Source organism: Euprymna scolopes, chromosome 7 (assembly GCF_053919585.1).
Source record: "Euprymna scolopes isolate OS-2025 chromosome 7, ASM5391958v1, whole genome shotgun sequence".
Taxonomy (NCBI): Eukaryota; Metazoa; Mollusca; class Cephalopoda; order Sepiida; family Sepiolidae; genus Euprymna; species Euprymna scolopes.
This window is the reverse complement of record NC_136488.1, coordinates 167,327,610-167,351,174: the sequence shown is the minus strand read 5'-3', so window position 1 is coordinate 167,351,174 and position 23,565 is coordinate 167,327,610. Positions and strand designations below refer to the sequence as shown.

General features: G+C 36.0%; 1 protein-coding gene across 1 annotated transcript in view; it reads left to right on the top strand.

Annotated features, from left to right (window-relative positions):
* The window catches only part of LOC145280132 (sex peptide receptor-like), a 636,688-nt gene that overhangs the window by 197,976 nt on the left and 415,147 nt on the right, over positions 1–23,565 (top strand). The window contains exon 2 of the mRNA XM_080131899.1: positions 11,993–12,045. The gene's annotated coding sequence lies outside the window, so the exon portion shown is untranslated. The remainder of the gene's footprint in view (positions 1–11,992; positions 12,046–23,565) is intronic.

Here is a 23,565-nt window from a genome sequence, read left to right as displayed (position 1 = left end):
ACCCGACAAGCTACTAAGTCTCATCCCTTTACAGTGGAGATCCCTAGGTGCAAGAAAGCCTTTTACTCCAATAGTTTCTTCCCCAGAACTGCGGGTCTTTGGAACTCCCTTCCGGGATTCTGCTTTCCCAACTGCAATGATATGCAGAAGTTCAAGTGTAATGTTAACAAACATCTTTCTACTCTTCTCCCTTCATAATGACCCCGCTAATTAATTCCCTAATAGTAGCCCCCTGCTTCAAAGTGGCACTGTGCCTTGTTTGGGGTGAAAATTGAATAAAAAAAAATAAAAAAAATTAAAAAAATTCTTGGATGCAGATTTTGGACTAGTTCGAAAAGTACTTTCATGAAGGAGGCGAGATCGTTTTAGATTTCGATCTGTAATTGATGTTTCTTTCACCGGCTGTGAGCTAAATTTGAAAAAATATATTTTTTTTTGCTTTGCTCTTAGTTTTCATCAATTGGACCGATATGCTCCTCGCAGTCTTCTGAAATTAATGAAAAAAAAATCTTTACTCACATGAGATTATTCTGGTAAACTATAATAATAATAATAATAATAATAATAATAATAACAATAATAATAACAATAATAATAATCATCATCATCATAATCATCATTGTGGATTCTATCTTTGACACGCTCATGTCTTGCGATACTTTGTGTTCTCCTGAAGCTGACTGGTAGTTTTAATTTTAAGTCTGTTGCCACTCGCTTAACACCACGGCATCGGCATAAGAATAACAGGTATTTAAGCATCCTTGTCAGTTTTTGGTAGAGTTTTTCACTGAATCTTTTAGATGAAGATTCTATCCATCCATAGCCTTGAGCCCCTAAGGAGCATAGGCCATCTACAACTTTGTAGATGCTTTTGTAGCGACTGAGTTCTTTTTACGATGTGAGGGTGCTGGCCCCACGCCCAACCTTCCCAGAAGGTACATACAGCACCTAGCCTTCCCAAATGGTCACCCATCCGGTACTGACCAGGCTCAACCTTGCTTAAATTCGGTGATCTCGCGAGAACCGGTGTGTCAACGTGATCGTGCCGTACATAGATGAAGATTGGTTATTCGTATTATTTGTCTTATTCGAACTACTGTTGTCACCTTGAGGCTGATTTTCACAACGTTTCGGTCGATGTAACCTCCGACCTTCTTCAGGTGTATATATCGCACAGTTGTTAGAGTACTTGGAAGCGATTTAATTGTAAAAGTGATATTTTTCTGAAAGTTAAAGGTTAAATCGACAGTGCTGGTGACCGAAAATACAATTGCTGAGTATTCCGGAATTCAATCCAGTCATAGCTCACGGAACGAGGGCATGTTGTCCCCGTCAATTAAATAAGAGGGTTTCGTAGGAAATTCCGTGCAGATTCCTCGAGTTCAACAGAAACATTACCGAGGTCGACAAGACTGAAGAAGGTTGGAGGTTATATCCACCAAGACGCTATAAAACTAATACTCAAGGTGAGAACAATACTCAGAAGGGTCCAAGTAATACGAATAGCTAATCTTCATCTCAAAAATTCAGAAACGGTATATCAATTTGTTGGGTTTCTTAACCTTGCTTGTAGTTTCTTTATTTAAAAAGAAAACATTATATATTTTATTGTTTAAATTAAAGGTCTTGTTTTACTTATTAAGCCCATTGCATGTGCTACAGTTTTAAGCTGGTAACTATTGCTAAACTCTTACTACATATGCAGTTATAATAATACTTATATAAACGAATAGAAGATCGAACGGCAGTAATATTTGAAAAATGAGACCCTTTCTTTGTGGCACACTAATGGAACATATTTGCAGATGATCCTATTCATTGCATCCATTTGCATACGACATTATGTAATCTACATGGAATCAACATAATGCGTTGCACGCAGGAAGACTGGACTATTTTTTATCTTACATTGTTTAGATTTTTAGTATGATTTCACGATGAACAATGCACTGTTTTTCACAAAACTAAGATAAACTTAATGTTGGCTGTTATGAATATCTGAATATCTCATTAGATCTGTTCTTTATTTATTCAGTTTACGTATAAAATCAATCGCTATAGCCATGCGATTTGCTTCGATTCTGTTGCTCGATAAAGTTTTGCCTACTTAGATGACAGAGAGTGGCCATCTTGAATAGTTAACGAGCTTACACTTAATGTAGCATTATTTACTTTAAATAAATAACAATAAATAATATACGGTGGAAATTATTATTTTTATCGTTTCTACATCATACAAGGCAGATTGCCATTTTCATTTAAGAGGCTACCATTTGCAACTATGCCAACAGGCAAACTAGATAAAGAGTTGATCAGTGAGATGTTTGTTAACATTGCATTTAAACTTTTGCATGTTTGTACCGCCAGAGAATCCAAGCTGGAGGGAAATTCTAAAGTATAGTAGCCCGAGGTAAGAAGCTATTTTGGACTTTAATAGTGAAGGGTCGATGTTGCTTCTGACAAGTTATTTAGGGTATTAGATCGAAGGGGCACAATACTATGGGCTCATCAGAGCACATGCCATTAAAATATTTTACTGTAAAACATGCACAGGAGGGCGATAGAAAAGAGGAATACTGTTGCCATATCTGGGCAGGAGCTGCTAAAAACAGCCTATCCTGCCTTGACAGAGTACAAAATAGACTTCGTGGCTTAGTGGGGGATGCCCTTTTCTCTACCCTGCAACCTCTCTCCCACAGAAGAGACTTTGCGAGCCTATCCTTGTTTTATCGTTATTTCCATGGCAGGTGCTCGTCTGAACTCCAATCTCTCGTCCCCCCTCGACAATCTTTTACGAAAAACACCCGTCTAGCTGAATCCACTGTGAAAAATTTTCCCCACTCTTTATCTGTGCCTAAATCAAAACGTGGATTCCATGAACAAAGCTTCTTTCTTAGAACTGCACGCCTGTGGAACTCTGTTCTGTCTGCCTGCTTCCCACCGGACTACAACTTAGATGTCTTCAAGTCCAACGTTAACAAATTCCTAATGAACCGCCCCCTTAAGTAAACACTTCATCAAATCTCCACACTAACGTAATGTACTTGCAATAACCCTTATCCCTGAGTTACTTCCGGGCCTTGATAAGTGGTGATCACTGTGTGAAAAAAAAGATTGGAGCTTGGTTGGTAGTGCGAGCATAATTAGATTGTAGAGTCTGTTTTGGACCTCGTCAAAGGACGAAATATTATTGTAGAGGCACCAGCCCAGATGTGACAACGATATTCCATCAAAGGTTGCTTGTACAGATATGGAATATACTCAGGTTTACGTAATTTTTAGAGACCACCATCTTTGCAGCGGCCTTGGTAATGTCCGGAATATATATGTTCCAATTTATAACATGTTCAAATTTTAACATATTAATTCTTTCTTAATTCTTTTTTTCAAACTTAAGAGTTCAAAATAATGATTTTTAAATTTTAAAAATGTAAGTGAATAAGGTCAGCATAAAATTTATGCAAATGCAAAACGAAAATACTTTATTAACATACTAGTAACACTAGTTTAAGCTTATGTGTTTTCATTTATTTTCAGATTTGTTAAATTAAACATTTTCACACACCTAGATCTTATTTTTCTTCTTTTTTAGCGTTGCCAGATGTTATTATAATGCGATATTCTAATGATATAATATGTTTATTCCATATGATATTAAAAAGTCATTTTCTATTTCTAGGCAATGGAAATACAAAATAATATTATTACCTATCTATAACAATATATATATATATATATATATATATATATATATATATATATATATATATATATATATAGTGTTATAATGGAATAATTCCAGGAGGAAATCCGGGTATGAGAGCTCAATGTGGTAAACACAGCAATAACATAAAATAATAATAATAATATTATATATATATAGTAATTTATAAAATATATATGGCGATTAAGCTACACTGAATATTCCGCATTTCATCCACTCTAGGACTCTTCAGGCTTATGCGCGAATTCTGTGGTTGTTTGTCGTTTTTATATGATCCTCTTCTATTGACATTTTAGTTAGCCAATCAGCTTTCTAGTATTCACCGCGCCCTTCTAAACTAAATAGAGCACACACAAAGGAATAGGTCAACCAGAGGCCAAATAGGTCTTTGACCGATAAATGCATGCTCATTGGCTGATAGGAAGGGCGCGGTGGATACTAGAAAGCTGATTGACTAACTAAAATCTGAATAGAAGTGGAGCATATAAAAACGACAAACAACCACAGAATTCGTGCATAAGCCTGAAGAGTCCTAGAGTGGATGAAACGCGGAATATTCAGTGTAGCTTAATCGCCATATATATTTTGTAACTTACTAACTAGCTCTACCTACGTATTGAGCACTTTTGAAGTAAATTTTTTTTTTTTTTTTTTTTTTACAAAGGCATCACCACATTATCAAGGCCCAGAGGCCACTCAAGGATAAGGGTTAAAGAGTGTACAGTAGAAGTTGGTCAATATAGTAATCATTAGTAATGAAAATTTGGTAAATTTAATAACTTATATGGAACGGCTCATCAAGAACTTATTTACTTTAGACTTGAACAAAACCATATTGTAGTCAGCCGGAAAGCAGGAAAACGGAAGACAATTCCACAGGCGTGCAGTTCTAAGAAAGAAGCTTTGTTCATGGAATCTACGTTTAGGTTTAGGCACAGATAAAGAGTGGGGGAAATTATTGATAGTGTTTACAGCTAGACGAGTGTTTCTTGTGAAAGTTTGGCGAGGGGGGACCATAGATTGAAGCTCAGTTGAACACTTTCCATGAAAATAACGATACATCAGAGACAAACTCGCAACATCTCTTCTGTGAGATAGAGGTTGCAAGGAGGAGAAAAGGACATCTCCTACGAGGCTACGAAGTCTATTTTGAACTCTATCAAGGCAGGACAAGTTCTTTCTAGCAGCTCCTGCCCAGATGTGGCAACAGTATTCCATCCTTGGACGTACCTGGCTCTTATATAGATAGAGAATAGCATCAGCAGTGAGATATCTACTGGATCGATAGAAAGATCCCACCATTTTTCCAGCGGCCTTGGCAACAGATTTGATATACGTGTTCCATTTAAGATCAGGAGTAATGGTCAAGCCCAGAAGCTTGTCAAAACTTGAGGCCTCCTGAAGACGAGAGCCATTCATTTCAATTGATGACAAATGTGGATTAGAATGTTGATGATGTAAAGAGAGAAGCTTGGTTTTAGATGCATTAAAAGTAACCAGCCACTCCTTTCCCCATTGTACTACGTGCTCAAGATCAGAGGAGAGAGAATTGGAGAGAACTTGCTCGTTTACTGTCTTAGATGTGGTACCATAAATGGTAGTGTCGTCAGCATAAATGTCTACAAATGATGTAAGGATATGATTTGGAAGATCATTAATGTAGATCAGGAAAAGAGTTGGGCCCAGGATGGATCCCTGAGGGACACCGGCATTAATATTGTGAGCTTCTGATTTTTGCCCCTCAACTACTACTCTTATGAATCTATCAGAAAGAAATGATTTAATAATTGAGAAGACTTTTCCAGCTATACCATAGCTAGCGATCTTATGAAGTAAACCTTTATGCCATACCCTATCAAAGGCTTTAGATATGTCAAGAGCAATTGCCCTAGAAAGATTGCCACCGTCGAGAGATTTGCTAATCCTATGCGATATAACTGTAAGGACATCTGCTGTAGATCTAGCAGAACGGAAACCATATTGAGTGTCACTAAGAAGGTTATTTTTGTTGAGATGTTTGATTACTTCTGTATTTAATACAGATTCTAGCAACTTACTCATGACGCACAGGAGACTTATTGGCCTGTACTGAGAGGGGGATGAGCGATCACCTGAATTCTTAAATACAGGGCATACTGATGAGATTTTCCAGGGAGATGGGAAACAATTCTCCTTAAGACAACGTTTAAACAGTTTTGTAAGTATGGGCGCTAGTTCAGGTTGAAGTTTTTTGAGTACTATAATTGGAATACCATCAGGGCCAGTTGCTTTACTGGAATCAAGGTTTTTGATTAGCTTGGCAACATCACGTACAGATATACGTATATCACATAGCGTGTTTTCTGATACAAGAGGAAATATTGGGGGTTGGCGGTCTTGGTCGCAAAGGGTAGAATTAGCTGCAAAGTTCTTGACAAAGAGTTTGGCTTTGTCTGATGCTGACGAGATTACCTCAGATCCATTGATAATAGTTGGGATGGAGCACACGCTTCTGTTCAGGATTCTGTTTGCTATTTGCCAAAACTGGTGGGAACCAAGCCGCTGCTCAGCTACTTTGGACTTAACAGATTGAGCATACAACTCTCTTGCGTTCCTTATTACTTTCTTACAATGGTTGCTGGCAGTCCTGAAAACGGTTTTAGTTTCCATACATCTATTACGTTTGAAGCAGTGGAAAAAGTGATTTCTGTGCGCAATGGCAGCAGCACATTCTGGAGAGAACCATGGCTGGCTGTTAGGTTTTTGCTGAAATTTTTTAGAGGGTATGAAATGGTCAATACCTACAATTAACCATTCAGTTAGATCTAATACTATAGAGGACACATCCTTTTTAAACATGGAATGCAGAGGTAGATCAGATATAAATGTACGGAAGCTATCCCAGTCAGCCTTAGTGTATCGATATACTGTACGATGAAGAGGTACGTCTGGGGACTTATTACATTTCATTTTTATCTTAATTGATACAACAGAGTGGTCGGAAGATCCAAGAGGCGACAGAACAGAAACTGAACATAGTTCAGGGCAAGTTGTGAGAAAAAGGTCTAGTAGGCTCGCATACTGGCCGTCATTATCGGGCACACGGGTAGGTTCCTGAACAATCTGAGTGAGGTCATAGGCAATGGAGAAATCATGACAGAACCTCCCCTCATCATCGGTCTTGTTTGAGTGGGTCAACCATTCGACGTTGTGAACATTGAAGTCTCCACATACGTGAATGTTAGCTGAAGGATAAGTAGAAAGGACTTGGTCAATTTTCTCAGATATGCTTTGAAAGATAGTAACTCCGCTGTTGTGGGGGCGATAGAGAGTAAATATAAATGCAGTAGTGTGAGCTAAAGCAACCCGGAAGCACATATAAGGTAAGTTAGGATCTTCCCTGGAGATGTCCCTCCCACATGGAAAGCTATCTTTAATATAGGCACATATTCCATGCCCATGGCGATCTTGGGGGTCAGATTTAGAAGTTAAGTTAGAGTATCCTGTAATTGCAAACTCATCAAGGGAAATAGCCTGTCCAATGCCAGTTTCACTTAAAAATAAAAGGTCTGGTTTAGTCTCCTGTAATTGGGTTTCAACCTCTGGAAGGTTAGAACGTAGACCCCTGATGTTGGAGAAGGAGACATGGTAGTAGGGGTCTACGTTGGAAGTTGGAGAACCGGGTTTAATCGTGTATTTTTTCTTGAAACTTGTCATGATGAAATTTTGGAATTTGTGGACTAGGTCGACAGATTTACTTAGAGCAGGACAGAGAGGGGAAACTAAGAGAGAAAAAGAAACGAAGAATTTTTTTTTTTTTTTTTTTTGTACCACATGATAAGGTAAAGCCGTAACAATTACCCACTAGTATGGCATCGAGAGGCCCCACCAGAAGCTACTGCATGGTCCAGATTCCATTCACCAAATGGCAATACAGCAGCCCCAGTACTTTGCACCTGCTGATAGGACAGCCTCCTTAGTGGTTAATCCAAGGTTCGGGTCCCTGACTATCAGGCGGATAACGTCAGCCCAGACAAAACGTTTACCTCCAGCACCCTTACTAGTGACATGGCTACAAGGATAGACATAGAAACAGAAAATTTCCACCAACTCTGCCAACTGTTCGCGCAAAAATACTGCCAACCTAGAAAACAGCTTTTTCTTCTCCCTTTGTCAGAAAAATCACTCATTTAAAAATGAGGACTGAGAGACAAATAAGAAGAAGCGAGAGTAACAGGAGCTGCCGATAACGCATCCACAATGCGTTTTCTACTCTCCATTAAAAAAAAAAAAAATAAATAAATAAAAATAAAAAAAAAATAAAAAAATAAAAATAAAAAAATAAAAAAATAACTATTAAGTATTGTACTTAATAAAAGTCCAATGGACCTGTTTAAGGGAAAGTATGGTGATAGATTCCCCTCCCACGAACTAAAAATGAGTACAATTAGGTAATCTATTTTTGCAATCAACTCGGTAGATAAATAAACATTTATGGACGAGAAAAAAAAAAAAAAAAAAAAAAAAAAAAAAAAAAAAAATTAAAGCTAGCATTTAATACCACAGAAATACATAAATTAAATACTGAAATAAAATGTAGTTATTAATATTTGAATCTTAAAATAAAAAGTGCGAATTAATAGAGAAAATCACTTATCACAACAACGCATTCCGTCTCCAAACTAGTGAAGAATTTAACTTTTAATAGCGTTCAGAAGATTTTTTTTTTAAATTAACCGTTAAGTACATAAAGTTTACGCATAAATCTATACTTTCATATATTAATTTTATGTGAGTTTATTAAGTAGTTATATATATATATATAAAATTTTAGCCATTCAATAAATTTAAAAATTTATAACGTGAAATAGTTTATTCTGAAAGATATATATATATATATATATATATATATATATATATATTGTGTGTGTGTGTTCCTTCCTTAGCTTGTCCATATGTTACGCTTTGAAAATGACAACACTTAAAAAAATGGGCAAATGCGCGAAGAATATTAGAGGGACCTCCATTTTTTTAAAATACCATTCTGATAATATAAGAGCATGTAATGATGTGAGAATTGAACTCCTAATAATTCCGAAATAAACGATTCTTCAGCGAAGATAGAAGTTAGCGAAATTTTACGTAAAAAGACGTAATTTGAAAGAAGCATAGCAAAAAAGAAGATTCTCTGCTAAGAAATGCTGTACTGAAGGAGTAAATGTCTTTTATAGTGTGATTTTATTATTTGTATTGAACTATGTAGCACAATATCACGTTATAGAGTTTCCTTAGATTTTACAGCTGTTATCCATTATCGTAAAAACTTACTCCAACCTTTCATTATTTTTTATCATTCAGGATGTAAAAAGTAATGAATGCTGGTAAATTTTGAATCGTCTCATAAGCACACAATAATTTGTCGGCATCCTCTCGGAAATATAGTAATCGAATGTGAACAGGAAATCTGTAGCAGATTGGTGTAAATTTATCACACTTTTTTGCTACTAAGAATGTTTCAGAATCTATTTGATGTGAGATCTGACGAGGTTGCACTTCTTGTGTTTTCACAAAATTGCTATGATTTGTGCATAAGTGTTGAAAATTGCAAAAGCTTTTTATTGGCTCTTCAGAAAATAATTTGATTAAAATTAATTACTTTATAACTTATTCATAGACCGATTCATACCATCCAAAAAATTCCAACAAAAACCTAACAGCCAGCCATGGTTCTCCCCAGGATGTGCTCCTGCCATTGCGCAGAGAAATCACTTTTTCTATAGTTACCAACGTAATAGATGTACTGAGACTAAAGCTGCCTTCATGACTGCCAGCAACCACTGTAAAAGAGTAATAAATAATGCAAGAGAGCTATATGCTCAGTCCGTCAAATCCAAAGTAGCTGAGCAGCGGCTTAGTTCCCACCGGTTTTGGAGAATAGCAAACAGGATTCTGAACAGATGCGTGCGTTCTTTCCCAACCATCAGCAATGGACCTGAGGGTTATCTCATCAGCATCAGACAAGGCCAAACTATTCGCCAAGAACTTTGCAGCTAACTCTACCCTTTGCGACGAATTTTCTCCTACAACAGACAACACACTATCCAACATACAAATATCTGTGCACGAGGTCGCCAAACTAATCAAGAACCTTGATTCCAGTAAAGCAACTGACCCTCACGGCATTCCAATTATAGTGTTGAAAAAGCTTCAACCAGAACTTGCCCCCATACTTACAAAACTGTTTAAGCGTTGCCTTAAGGAGAAGTGCTTTCCAAATCCCCGGAAAACCTCGTCAGTATGCCCTGTATTTAAGAACTCAGGTGATAAGTCATCTCCCTCTCAGTACAGAGTAATGTCTCTTGTGTGTCATGAATAAGGTACTGGAATCCATATTAAATAAAGAAGTAGTCAACCACCTCAGCAGAAATAACCTCCTTAGTGGTATACAATATGGTTTCCGTTCTGCTAGATCAACAGTTGATTTGCTAACAGTTATATCCCATAGGATTAGTGAATCTCTCAACAAAGGCTTCCTTTCTAGGGCAATTGCTTTTCACATATCAAAGGCCTTCGATAAGATTTGGCATAAGAGTCTACTTCACAAGATTTCCAGCTACGGTATAACTGGAAATGTTTTCTCAATAATTAAATCATTTTTCTCTGATTAGCTCATAAGAGTAGTAGTCGATGGACAAAAATCAGAGGCCTCCAGTATTAATGCTGGAGTCCCTCAGGGGTCAATCCTGGGTCCAACTCTCTTCCTGATCTACATAAATGACCTCCCTAACACATACTTAAATCATTCGTTGACATCTATGCTGATGACACGACTATCTACGGCAACAAAGCAAAGGCTGTAAATGACAATGTTCTCTCTGATTCTCTCTTCTCTGATCTCGAGCGCGTGTTTCAGTGGGGGAAGAGGTGGCTGGTTACCTTTAATGCATCTAAAACCAAGCTCCTATCTTTACACCATCAATTCTCTGATCCCCATCTGGCACCAATTGAAATGGATGGCTCTCGTCTAGGAGAACCCCCATGTTTTGACAAGCTTCTGAGCTTGACCTTTACTCCTGATCTTAAATTGAACATGTACATCAAGGCTGTTGCCAGGGTCGCTGGGAAGATGGTGGGATCCTTCTACAGCTCCAGAAGATATCTCACTACTGATGCAATTCTCTATCTATATAAAAGCCAAGTACGCCCAAGGATGGAATACTGCTGCTATATCTGGGCAGATATTGCTAAAAACAGCCTATCCTGCCTTGACAGAGTAAAAAAAATAGACATCGTGGCTTAGTGGGGGATGCCCTTTTCTCTTCCCTGCAACCTCTCTCCCACAGAAGAGACGTTGTGCGGCTATCTTTGTTTTATCGTTATTTCCATGGAAGGTGCTCGTCTGAGCTCCAATCTCTAGTCCCCCCCCAACAAATCTTTTACGAAAAACACCTATCTAGCTGAAACCATTTTCAAAAATTTTCCCCACTCTTTATCTGTGCCTAAATCAAAACGTAGATTCTATGAACAAAGCTTCTTTCTTAGAACTGGACTCCGGTGGATCTCTGTTCTCTCTGCCTACTTCCCACCTGACTACAACCTGGATGTCTTCAAGTCCAACGTAAACAAATTTCTGATGAACCGCCCCCTTAAGTAAACATTTTTATTAAATCCCCACACTAACGTACTGTACATGCAATAACCGTTATCCCTGAGTTGCTTCCGGGCCTTGATAAGTGGTGATCACCTTGTAAGAAAAAGTAGATATATTGTTAATTAGGCATTGCCAAGATGCAGGTGATTCTAGGTTGGTAATTTATTTAAAGTTATGTAATGGTTGTGTGTTCAGAGGGTGTGCTAATATTTCATATTAAATTTTTTCAGATCACGAGTGCGTATGGGTGGTTTTTAAAAAAATTGGGGAGAAGGGGTTGTCCAATAGTTCTATACTAGGGGAAACGGTTAGTGATGGATATTGTTGCATTTTCTGGATGGCGAGGAAGCGCAATAAGCTAGTTCCTGTCCGGCGGTGCATTTTCAGTGGGGTTAATTGCATTTACGTACCTGAACTTTCTCTTGTGCCTGCAACTGCAAATTATCTCTTAATATTGAAATATATATTTACATGCACGTAATATATATATATATATATATATATATATATATATATATATATATATATATATATATTACGTGCATGTAAATATATATTTCAATATTTCAGGTCATGAATATTAATATATATTTCAATATTTCAGGTCATGAATACTAATATATATTTCAATATTTCAGGTCATGGATACTAATGGATATGATGCCTGATAGCTGCACAAATCCAAACTCAGGTAAGGACACAATTTTCTATGCTTGCTTTAATGTACTTGTAAACACGTTTACTAAAACTCTGACATTTGATTAGAAATATTTTTTTGGATTAAAAAATAATTACATCTTTTCTGTGTACAGTAAATATAATTTCATAACAAAAGCAACATGGTGTCTGAATTTTGTTACAATATAAGAGATAGTTAGTGCGGGTAAGGCAACTCGAATCATGTAAAACATCCGAACTCAAACAGCATGGAGAATGAAATCAGTATTCGTTCTGTTGCAAGCAAATGGATAATCCTTGTAAACGTAAGAAAATCACGCAGTTTTTAGTATAAATGTGTAACATAAAAACATAATCATCGCTACCGACATCTTAACACTTATAATTCATTTCGTTTTATTTATTTTTAATATAGACATATCCATAAAACTGAGAAGACTCCTATAGGAGTGCAGTCAAATTATATGCAAATTATATGCAAGTTATATGCAAATTAGTTACATTTCCCTTTTACATTGAGTTCTGCTTAAATAAAATTAGTATGATATTTAATTCTACTCAATATTTTTAAGCGGATATTATAATAGTATATATTGAATGATTTTTTTTTTAATTTTATTTAAAACACTATTTCATTTTATACGCAAAACTAAACAGAATATCCACGAGGACAGCTTTAATAGCTAGACTGCTTCCCTTTGGAACACAATCCCGTGGAACTGCTTCCTATCTTCCTACGGTTTTTATAAAGTTCAATATAAATATTTTTGAATGAGCTGTCCCTTATAATAAATTAATCTGTATTTAATTTTCACAACCACCGATCACCACGGTGTTGTCTCACTTGACACTTATTAACCCTTATACTTGAGTGGCTTCAAGTCTTGATAAGCGTCAACTTTATAGTATAAAAATATCATAGTCCTAATCGATAAACTGATTTCGTTTCTAAAAACTTTTCATCAAATTCTACCATTTGCGACCATGTTTGTCTACCCCTGTGTTTCCTCCTGTGACTGAAATGACGCTATGCGACACACAATTATATGTGCATGATGTTGCTAAGCTTATAAAAATTCTTGATTTCAGTAAAGAAACTAGCTCTGATGACATTCCAATCATAGTGCTCAAAAACCTTCAACTGAAAGTAGCTCGCATACTTACAAAGATATTTAAACGTTACCTTAAGGAAAAATCAGTTTGCCCCGTATTAAAAACTTCCGGAGATCAGTCATCTCCCTCTCAGGACAGACTAATTAGTCGCTTGTGTGCCATGAGTAAGTTGCTGGAACCTGTACTAAATAGAGAAGTGGTCAACTACCTTAGCAGAAAAACCCTACGCAGTGACATGTAATACGGTTTCCGTTCTGCTAGACCTACAAGGTATGTGTTAACTCTAATATCACATAGACTTAGTGAATCTTTCAATTAAGTCTTCGTTTATAGAACGATAGATCAAAGGCTTTGGTAGGGTATGGCATAAATGTCTACTCAACAGGATTGCCAGCTACGAAATAGCTCAGAGTGTCTCCTTAATTATAAAACCCTTTCTGCCTGATAGGCTTATAAGAAATGGACAGAAATCAGAAGCTTATAGCATCAATGCTGGCGTCGGGTTAGGGTTCAATCATGGGCTCGACTCTCTTCTTAGCCCTCTATCAATGATCTTCCAAATCACATTCTTAATGCATTCGTGGACATTTATGCTGACGACCATACAATCTATGGTAACGCTTCAAAAGACAGCAATGACCAAGATCTTGCTAATTCTCTCTCTTCTGATCTTGAGCACGTGGTGAAATGGGGAAAAGGTGACTGGGTTATTTGAATACATCTAAAACCAAGCTTCTATCTTTTCATAAGAATCGTTCTGACTCTAAACAAGCCCCAATTGAAATAAATGTCTTTTGTCTTGGAGAGGAATCATGTTTTGAAAAGCGTCTGGGGCTGACTTTCATTCCTTACCTGAAATCAAACACGTACATCAAATCTGTTGTCAAGATCGCCGAAAAATTGGTTGGATCACTATACTAATATATTAGGTATCTTACTGCCGATGCAATCCTCCATGTGTGTAAGAGTCAAGTACGTCCTAAAATAGAGTACTGTCGCCACATCTCGGCAGGGGCTATTTGATGCATCCTATCTTGCCCCAATGAAATTCAAAGCTGGCTTCGAAACCTAGTAGGTGATGCCCTTTTCTTTTTTCTGCAGCCTCTTTCCCACAAAAGAGACTTTGCAAGCCTTCCTCTGCTCTATCTTTATTTTCATGGCAATTTTCCCCTTAACTCTAATCACTGGCCGCCTCATGCCAAACATTCACCGAAAACACTCGACTGGCTACAACCACTATATACGATTTCTCCCACTCTTCATCTGTGTTGGAATCTAAACGCACATTCCACGAATACTGCTTCTTTCTTAGAACTATCCGCATATGGAACACAGTTATATTGGCCTGCTTCTTGACCGACTACAGTGTGGTGGGCTTCAAGTCTAATGTAAACAAGTTAGAGATTAGAAAGACAAAAAAAACTTGAAAAATGGGTGCCTCACGAATTGAACGATAACCAAAAGAAATGCCGGTATAAACTGTCATCTTCCCTTCTTTTACGTAACAAGAACAATCTGCTTCTCGACTGGGTTGTCACTTGCGATTAAAAGTGGGTTCTCAGCTTAGTGGTTAGACGTCGAGGAAGATCTGCGACACTTTCCGAATCCAGAGTTGCGCCAAAAGAAAGTCATGCTGACCGTTTGACCGTTAGATTAGAAGATCCGGGTATATCTTGGCAATAATCTAAATCATACTGCATAGGAGGCTAAAAGTCAGATCACTGGGAAAATAACTGGAGAAGGTAATGAAGAACGTGACTTACACATGAGACGGCGCCTCTATCTATCATGTCGTGTGGCGAAATTAAAGAAAAGAAAGAAAAAGGAAATACTTTTGTTTTTACAAGGCTCATGGCATTAATTTACATATAAGGATATTGTGAAAAAGAATGAGTTGAAAAGCACAGAGCATGTATTTGGCAGCTGATAAAAAGAGAGAAAGAAAAAGATAGACAGACAGACAGAGACTGAATGAGAGAGACAGATAGAGAAAGATAGGTAGACAGACAGACAGTCAGAGAGAAAGACTGGGTGAGAGAGATAGGCAGTTGAAATTTTTAAAAAGGAATATTTACTTTTTTTTAATTTAAAATCTAGTATTTTTCAGTGATAAAACTGTAGACCAAAACTAACCATTTTTTAGTAGCTAAAATAGAGTTTTATTGTAAGTTTATGAAAACTGAAGAATTTTATTTTTCGTGTCACATAAAACATTTTATAAACATTAGCACTGAACTGTCCGTTAAGTGAAAAGCTCGGTTTCTTTTATTGACGTGTTACACTCGTTTGTGTTTTTAGTTTGCATTAAAACTATCTTGTTTCTTAATCAAACATTGCAATCAAGTTTATATTGTTTTGTAAATATATCTTTGGTAAAACAAAATATCAATTTAAGATATTACCAAGTTCTACCATAAAAATGAAAACTGATTTTCTTAGAGGGTTAAAAAAAAAAATCAATACGTAAACAGTGATTTCTAAAGTGTATCTTCACTCTGGGTTTAAAAATTGTTTCATATCGGGACATTGCCTGATCAAAAAAAAGAAGAAAATATCCACCCTCCGTTAAACTACTTCCCAACCCCCTCTATTTGATAAAATTAAATCCTGAAACATTTTGGCCATGTCAAATAATAAACCATTGGCTTGTCAAAGTTATACTTTGACGTTATGTTAAAACGCAAAAGAGGTAGAAGAAAGCCAAGTAGAAGTAGAGAGGAAATGTTTTTGATTAGACATCTTTAAACAGTTGCGCGTCCATATACAAACTTGCCCTGGATCGGAATAAATGGCGAAAAATAAATCATATGGGTTTGCAGTCAGCAACTAGCGAAAGATGCGACTCCTTATGGCCTTCTTTCGGCAAAAGCTAGAAAGAAAAACACACTAATTGGATGCACTGATGCTTGGGATAGAAAAATATAATAATGAGATACATCTCAATTATTATAAAAACGATAGTGAATGCCAATATCCACAAAATTCTTTGTACAGCTATAAAGCTGTTTCCGAGATTAATTCTATGGACATTATATATATATATATATATATATATATATATATATATATATATGTATATATATTCGAATAAATGCTTCCGTTTAGAGCACAATTGCACCATGATACTTGACATTATCATTTTAATCTGTTATTCAAGCCATTATCAAGCATTATCACAGAACAAGTAGAAAGGCCCGGCGTATACAATCAAGAGTTGCTTCTTTTGATATGACAAGAGTACGTTTGAAATTAATGTTTCTATTTAGAGCACAATTGAATCATTATATTTGACATTTGCATATTAAACTTTCATGCAAGCCGTTATAAAACAAATGTTACAAAATAATAACTGAAATCAAATCTACAATGACGCTATGTAGGACGTTGAGCAGTAATGCGTTTGTTCACATTACACTTGAACTTTTGCCTGTTGGTACAGTCAGGGAAGTAGGAATCCGGGAAGGAAATTTTAAGATTAGTAGTTCAGGTTTAGAAACTATTATGATGGAAGGCATCTGGAAATCTCTACAGTGTAGAGATGCGATTTTCCTGCTTATCGTTTTAGTCGGGTATATTTACGCCGAGAGAGTACAAATGCTTTGAGTTCGTCGGAGCACATTGTGTTAAAATACTTGAAAAACAGGCACAAATATGCAACATGTCGGCGATGGGACAGAGTTTTAAGGTTGGTCGATGGGTCGGAAGGTATTAGGTTTAAGACTCTTTTTGAATCCTGTCTAAGAGCTGGAGATTAGTGGCTGATTTCCCAGCCAACATGTGGCAACAATACTCTATGCATGTGCGAATGTTGGCTTGGTAGAGATAAAGGATATTCTCAGGGGTGACAAATTTTCTACCGCAAAAAGAGAGCCCACCTTCTTCGCAGCAACGTTGCTAATGTGAACAATGTATTCGTTTTAATTCATGTTGCCTGTGAATGTGAACTCGAGAAGTTAGAAGGAAAAGCTTACAGTTATGTCAATCAGTGTTCGAGAAGACTTTTGTAACTTTTAAAGAAAAGAAGTTTAGTCTTAGTAACATTAACACAGAACTAAATGTGTTTTGTGAAGACATGTTTGTCGTAGATTCTTGAAATTCAGTACGTTATTGATATACATCTTATGAGATGGTGGGGCCAGTTTTATGCTTTCAGGTTCAAATGAACAGTAATACCAGGAATTGGAATACACTCTACTAAAGCCTGGTTGCCACAGCTGGTGAATTTCGAAAATACAATCTAGACGTGAAGAAATGTTAGAAGAACGATATGCAATAACATTGTGTTTTAAATGTGAGAAAATGCCACAGAAAAGTATGGAATGCTGTAAACTGTTTTTTTGGACTACTTTGCATGAATTGTGTATCAGTTTTTGAGTGGCATAAGAGATTCAAGGAAGGCAGAGAGTATGTGAATGAATGACGAGAAGTATGGATCGAGTAAGAAATTCAGAAAACCGGAGTTGATTTTCTAAATATAGAATTTCATGGATAACTACTGTAGTGTGTCTATTGAGACAATAAGTGCATAGTTTGATGTCAGTGTGGGAACTGTACACACAATTATTTGCATGAAACTAAATATGCAGATGGTCTTTGCGAAGTGTGTCCAAAGGATGCTCAGAAAAATGTTAGTAATTTTGTTGTCGAGAATTGTTTGTATGTACGATTACCCAATTGTCATGCCAAATCTTTTGAAACAATAAAATATATAAATAAGATCAGCATCAAGGCAACCCCTTACCCTTCATATAGTCCAGACCTGTGATATATGATTATTCTCTAAGCTCAAGGAAAACCTTAGAAGCAGGTGGTTTCAGACAATTGAGGAAACGAAATAGGTTGTGAGGAGGCTAATTGACACGCTCGTACAAGAAGACGTCTATGGTGCCTTTAAGAATTGTTAAAACAGTACAAGTGCATTACAGCAGGAGGAGATTACTTTGAAGAGGAGGTTTCATCTGTGTAGTATCAATCAAACTGATCCTAAGAAAAAAGGCTGGAACTTATTAAAGGCACCTCGTATGATGCTTTCAGAGCTTTGACAAAAGTTGTTCAATCGCTACGACAGTCACATTTAATCAATAAATATCTCACGTCGTCTCGAGACTTTACCAAAAGTAAGTAAGTTGTATTTTCGATATCAACTTCAAAATGACATTTTTTCATATTTTAAACGATTTTTTGCTGACAATTAAATGATAGTTTAACAGTTTTACTTTTAAGCGATTTTAACAGTTATATTAAATAAATTAAAACATTTGAAATATTACATTTATTAATTCAGAAAATAAAATTTAAATATTATTTAATTAATTGGAACTTTTATTGAGATGAGTAATTTGTATTATTTATTAATTTATTTATTGTGGACTATTATCCTCATCTTATAATCGTTGTTTCACGACGTGTAGCCTAACTATTCTCCTGGACTTCATCAGGTGGTTAACCGCGATGGGATAGGAACGCCGAATCTCCTAACTGCAGTCTGAGCAATTACTGCTTTACTGTGATGAGATAACAACAACTATGGAAGGCAGTAATTGCTGAGAATGCAGTTAGGGGATTCGGCGTTCCTATCTCGTCACGGTTAACCACCTGATGAAGGTCAGAGTAATAGTTGGCTGAAACGTCGTGAAACAACAACTAAAAAGATGAGGATAATAGTCTGGAATAAATAAATGGATAAATAAAAAAATTAGATGTCAGTAAATATGATTCGCCGAGGTGTGTCCTTGTGTCTCTATGCTTTTTTCATCTATTTAATCACTACCAAATAACTGACACTGAAGGGTAAACTTAACAAAATGTGATAAGTATAGTGGAATGTTTATTCCTTTTAAGAAACAACGATATTTTTATTCACCCACAAAATAAATTACACGAATAATGTTTAAATTTCTCTCTCAGCATAATCGTCATCAACATAAAATGCAACAATATTACCTCTACTCCAGATTATAATGTTCATATACTTAACTTTCATGCAAGCCATTATTTAAAAAGAATTTCATCCCATCAACAGTAAGTTCTCTACAGTGCAATGTAAACTATAATGTCATGTGGACTAGGTCACTGTGATGAAGCATTTTAAGCTTACTATTGATGCACCGCGATTGGTCCCCAACTAGAACAGGAAATTAATCGATTTGATTTAAAAAGTGGCGATTTCACCAATTCTGAAGGCAATAAAAATATGGGAGTGTGAAATATCCGTTGATCATCATTCAATCCCAGGCATCGTTGGGTTTCCCTGATAGTCAATAATCTAATGCACTGTATCAAGAACACATTTTGAGAGCGATCTATACATTAGCAGTAAATAAAAATATATAAATTCCAAAACGAACGAAACAAAACCAGAAATATTTAAAAAATTACTCAACAAAACGAAAAATGAAGCTTTCTCTATGACTCTGAATAATCGCAGAATAAAAACTCGGAACAAAACGGATGCATGATAAAATACACTTGAAAAAAAAATGCCATAATGGCATAAAAACATAACTTTCTTTACTTTACAAAAGCAAATATTTTTTTAACTAAAAAGGGTTTCCCTAAAAATCTAAATAATTGAAGACAAGGAACGAAATGCACTTGAAAAAATGCTATGATGAGAAAATAAACATTTTTACTAAAAGCTTTTTTGTACAAGGGAAGACAACTCAGCATATGTGAAAAAAAGAGTAAAATTAATGCAATATTTTATTAACAAAGAAAAGTATTTACATTGTTATTGCACCAAAAACAAAGACACAGTCCTCCTTGGACGTAAGGGCATACTATTTGGAACCAAATCTACAATGTCATTATATAGGAAGTTTAGCAAGGACACTATGTAATAAGTTTTGCAGTAAAATCACGGTTCACGTTACACTTGCACTTCTGCTTGTTAGTTCAGTCAGGGAAGCATAAACCCGGGACGGAATTTTGAAGACTAGCAATTCAGGTGAAGAAACTATTATAGTCGAAGGATTTTCATCATCTAAAAATCTCTACAGCGTCGAGATGCAATTTTCCTGTTTATCGTTTTAGTTATGTATATTTACGCCGAGAGAGTACACGTGCTTTGAGTTCGTCGGAACACATTACGTTAAAATATTTGTAAAACAGGCGCAAAAATGTAATGTGTTCGCGATATGACAGAAGTTGAAGATTGGTTGATGGTGCAGTACCTATTAGGCTTAACACTCTTTTTTAAACCAGTTTTAAAAGCGAGAGATTACTGGGAAATTCGCCAACCCAGATGTGTCAACAATACTCAAGTCATGTGCGAGTGTTGGCTTTGTGGAGATATAGGATACTCTCAGGTGTGAAAATTTTTCTAGCACGATAGAAAGAGCCTATCTTCTTCACAGCAACTTTGACAATGAGATCAATTTATTTGTTCAAATTCATGTTGCCTGAGAATATGAATCCGAGAAGTTATAAGGAAAAGCTTTCAAGGAGCGTATTATCAGTGGTCTTTTTAGACCACTGATAATACGTTTTGTAATTTTTAAAGAAAAAAAGCTTAGTTTTAGTAACATTAAAGCAGAATTAAATGTATTTTGTAAAGACATGTTTCCATAAGAATAACAATTCTTAAGGCATATGTTATGAACTACCTTCAATAATTTTCCAGGTATTTAAATTGTCGTAGATGTTTTAAAATTCAATGTTATTGGCATATGTATTATAAGATGACTGACCATTTTTTATGATTTTCTGGTTCAAATTATCTGCTATAGAAGGAATTGGAATACACTCTACAAAAGTTTTTTATCACAGATTGTAAAATGCAATCTGGACGTGATGACACTTTACAAGAACGATGTGCAATAAAATTATATTTTAAACTTGAAATAATTCCACACAAACGTATGGAATGCTTCAGACTGCTTTTGGACAATCTTGCATGAATCGTGCATCAGTTTTTGAGTGACATAAGAGATTAAAGGAAGGAATGAAGTTTGTAAGGGATGGTGAGAGGCATGAGAGGAGTGAGGTAGTCAGAACACCAGAGTTGATCGGCCAAATAAAGAATTTCATCGATAAGGACTCGTGTGTCTATAGAGACAATAAGTTCATATTGTGATGTCAGTGTGGAGACTGTACACATATATATTTCCGAGAAACTGATTATGGGGAAGATTCGCGCAAAGTATTTCTAAAATATGTTTAGAGAAGATCAAAAATATCTTGTAATGAGAGCATAGAGGTGGTCGAACTGATCAATTGTGATTATGCAGTTCTTGATGCTGTGCTGACCTGCGATGAAAACTGAATCTAGACCAAGGAATAGAGTTCCCAGTTTAAGCATGATGGTTCTCTTAGACCCAAGAAGGTCAGATTGAGGAAATCTACCCAGAAACTTATGATGGTCTCTTTTTTTATAGCACGGGCATGATCTATACGTACTGGAATTCCACTAGACAGGCAGTCAACAAGGAATATTATGTTGAGGTTTTAAGACAGTTCAAGAAGAGGTCCTGGATATGACCTTAAACTATATTCGATGGTGAGGCCCCAGCTTGCAGGCCTTAGGGTGTGTTGAGCCACCGTTTAATTGCTATTGCTCCCAGATTCACTCTGCCCCGGAGTGGTAGCACCTGTTAGGGTCCCAACTATGGGTTAAATAGAATAAGACTTAAAAAAACAAATATACTATATTAAAAAATCGTTCTTCAAAATCACCAGATTCGGCTTAAATAAGCTGAAAAGGGTTGATATGCCGTAAAACAAAACAACCAACCAACCAAGTTCAAGAAGAAATACCGTTAGAATGGGGCAGCAATCTTCAAACCAGGTTAGTGGAATTTCCACTAGGACATTTCACGTCCACATCTCCAACTATGTTACGAATTATTTGACCAAGATGGGCATCAAGACAGTTACTCGCCCTTCTTATAATCCCGACCTTAATCCCTGTGACTTTTGGTTATTTTCTAAATTCAAGGAAAGCCTTCAAGCCTGTCGTTATGAGACAATTGAGGAGATGAAAGAGGCTGTCATTGGCACGCCCATACTAGAATTTTATATATGTACTATCAATAAAAGTGCCTATACGAAAAAAGTCTGGAAACTTACTTAATGCACATTTGATTATCCGTAAAATAGTTGGGTATTTTACTTTTAAGCGATTTTAACTGATTTTACTAAATAAATCAATACATTTGAAACATTAACTTTTTTTTAATTTATAAAATAAAAATTTAGATGTTAGTAAATATGATTCGCCGAGCTATGTGCTTGTGTCTCTATGTTGTTTTTTTTCTGTTCAATCACTTCCCAATAGCTGACACTCAAGGGTAAAATTGACGAAATGTGGTAAATATAGCGGAATGAGAACACGTGCGAATTCTCATTATCTGAAATTGTGGTTTATATTATTTTAAAGAAACAACGATATTTTCATTCACACACAAAGATAAATTTCAACTCGTCATCAACAAAAAATGCAACAACATTACTTGTGCTCCAGATTATAATCTGCATTTACACGGACCATACTCTCATGATTGATACACAACTATTACTGTTATATAACATCAACATAAGTTTACCAAAAGTAAGCAGTTTTTAGCTTCGTCAAGACTAAATACGTGAGGTTGTAATAAAAGTGTCTTCAGAAATCCGACATACAAAAATATGTAAACGACACAACGATGCTGAAAATACTATTTCATTTATACATCATACTAAAATCTTAGTAAGTACATCAATTTGCAATCATTTACTGATTTCATAATTCAGCTGTCATGTCCAATTTATTTCACTTAATGTTATTATGTTGTAAATGACATAATAGCTGTTCGCAATGATTGGAACATTAACGTTAAAAAAATATTTTTAGTATAGATAACACCAAACATTTTGAATATTCTATCCTCACAGTAAATAATATAATTGAGATATGCAAAAACACAATTAGGTGTCAAGATGAAAAAAATCCGAAATTTGTCTTGAAAAAAATTAAATTTAAGAAACACAGCGTCAGTTCTGAAGATAATAGGATTATACAATAAACAAAATTATTAAAATTTTAAACTATAAATGGTATATGTGTAACATAATGCATATGGACAGCGGAAGGACAGATGGCCAGTAAATGTATTAGCAGCAGCCGCCGTTTAAGCACTATAAGTGCTAGGAAGTTAGTTACGCCTGAAAGCATCCTGTACCTCTACAAAACCACCACTCACCCATGTATGGAATACTGCTGTCACATTTGGGCTGGTGCATCTGCGACTAGTCTCTCGCTCCTGTACAGGGTCCAAAAAATAGTCGCCAAGCTGATATCTTCTGGAAATGTCATTTAAGCTTTAACACCTGTCCCATCGACGAAATGTTGCATCCCTTTCCATGTTTTACAAATATTTTAATGCTGGATGCTCTGACGAACTACAAGCCCTTATGCCCCCTCGACGAAAATATCCCCGAC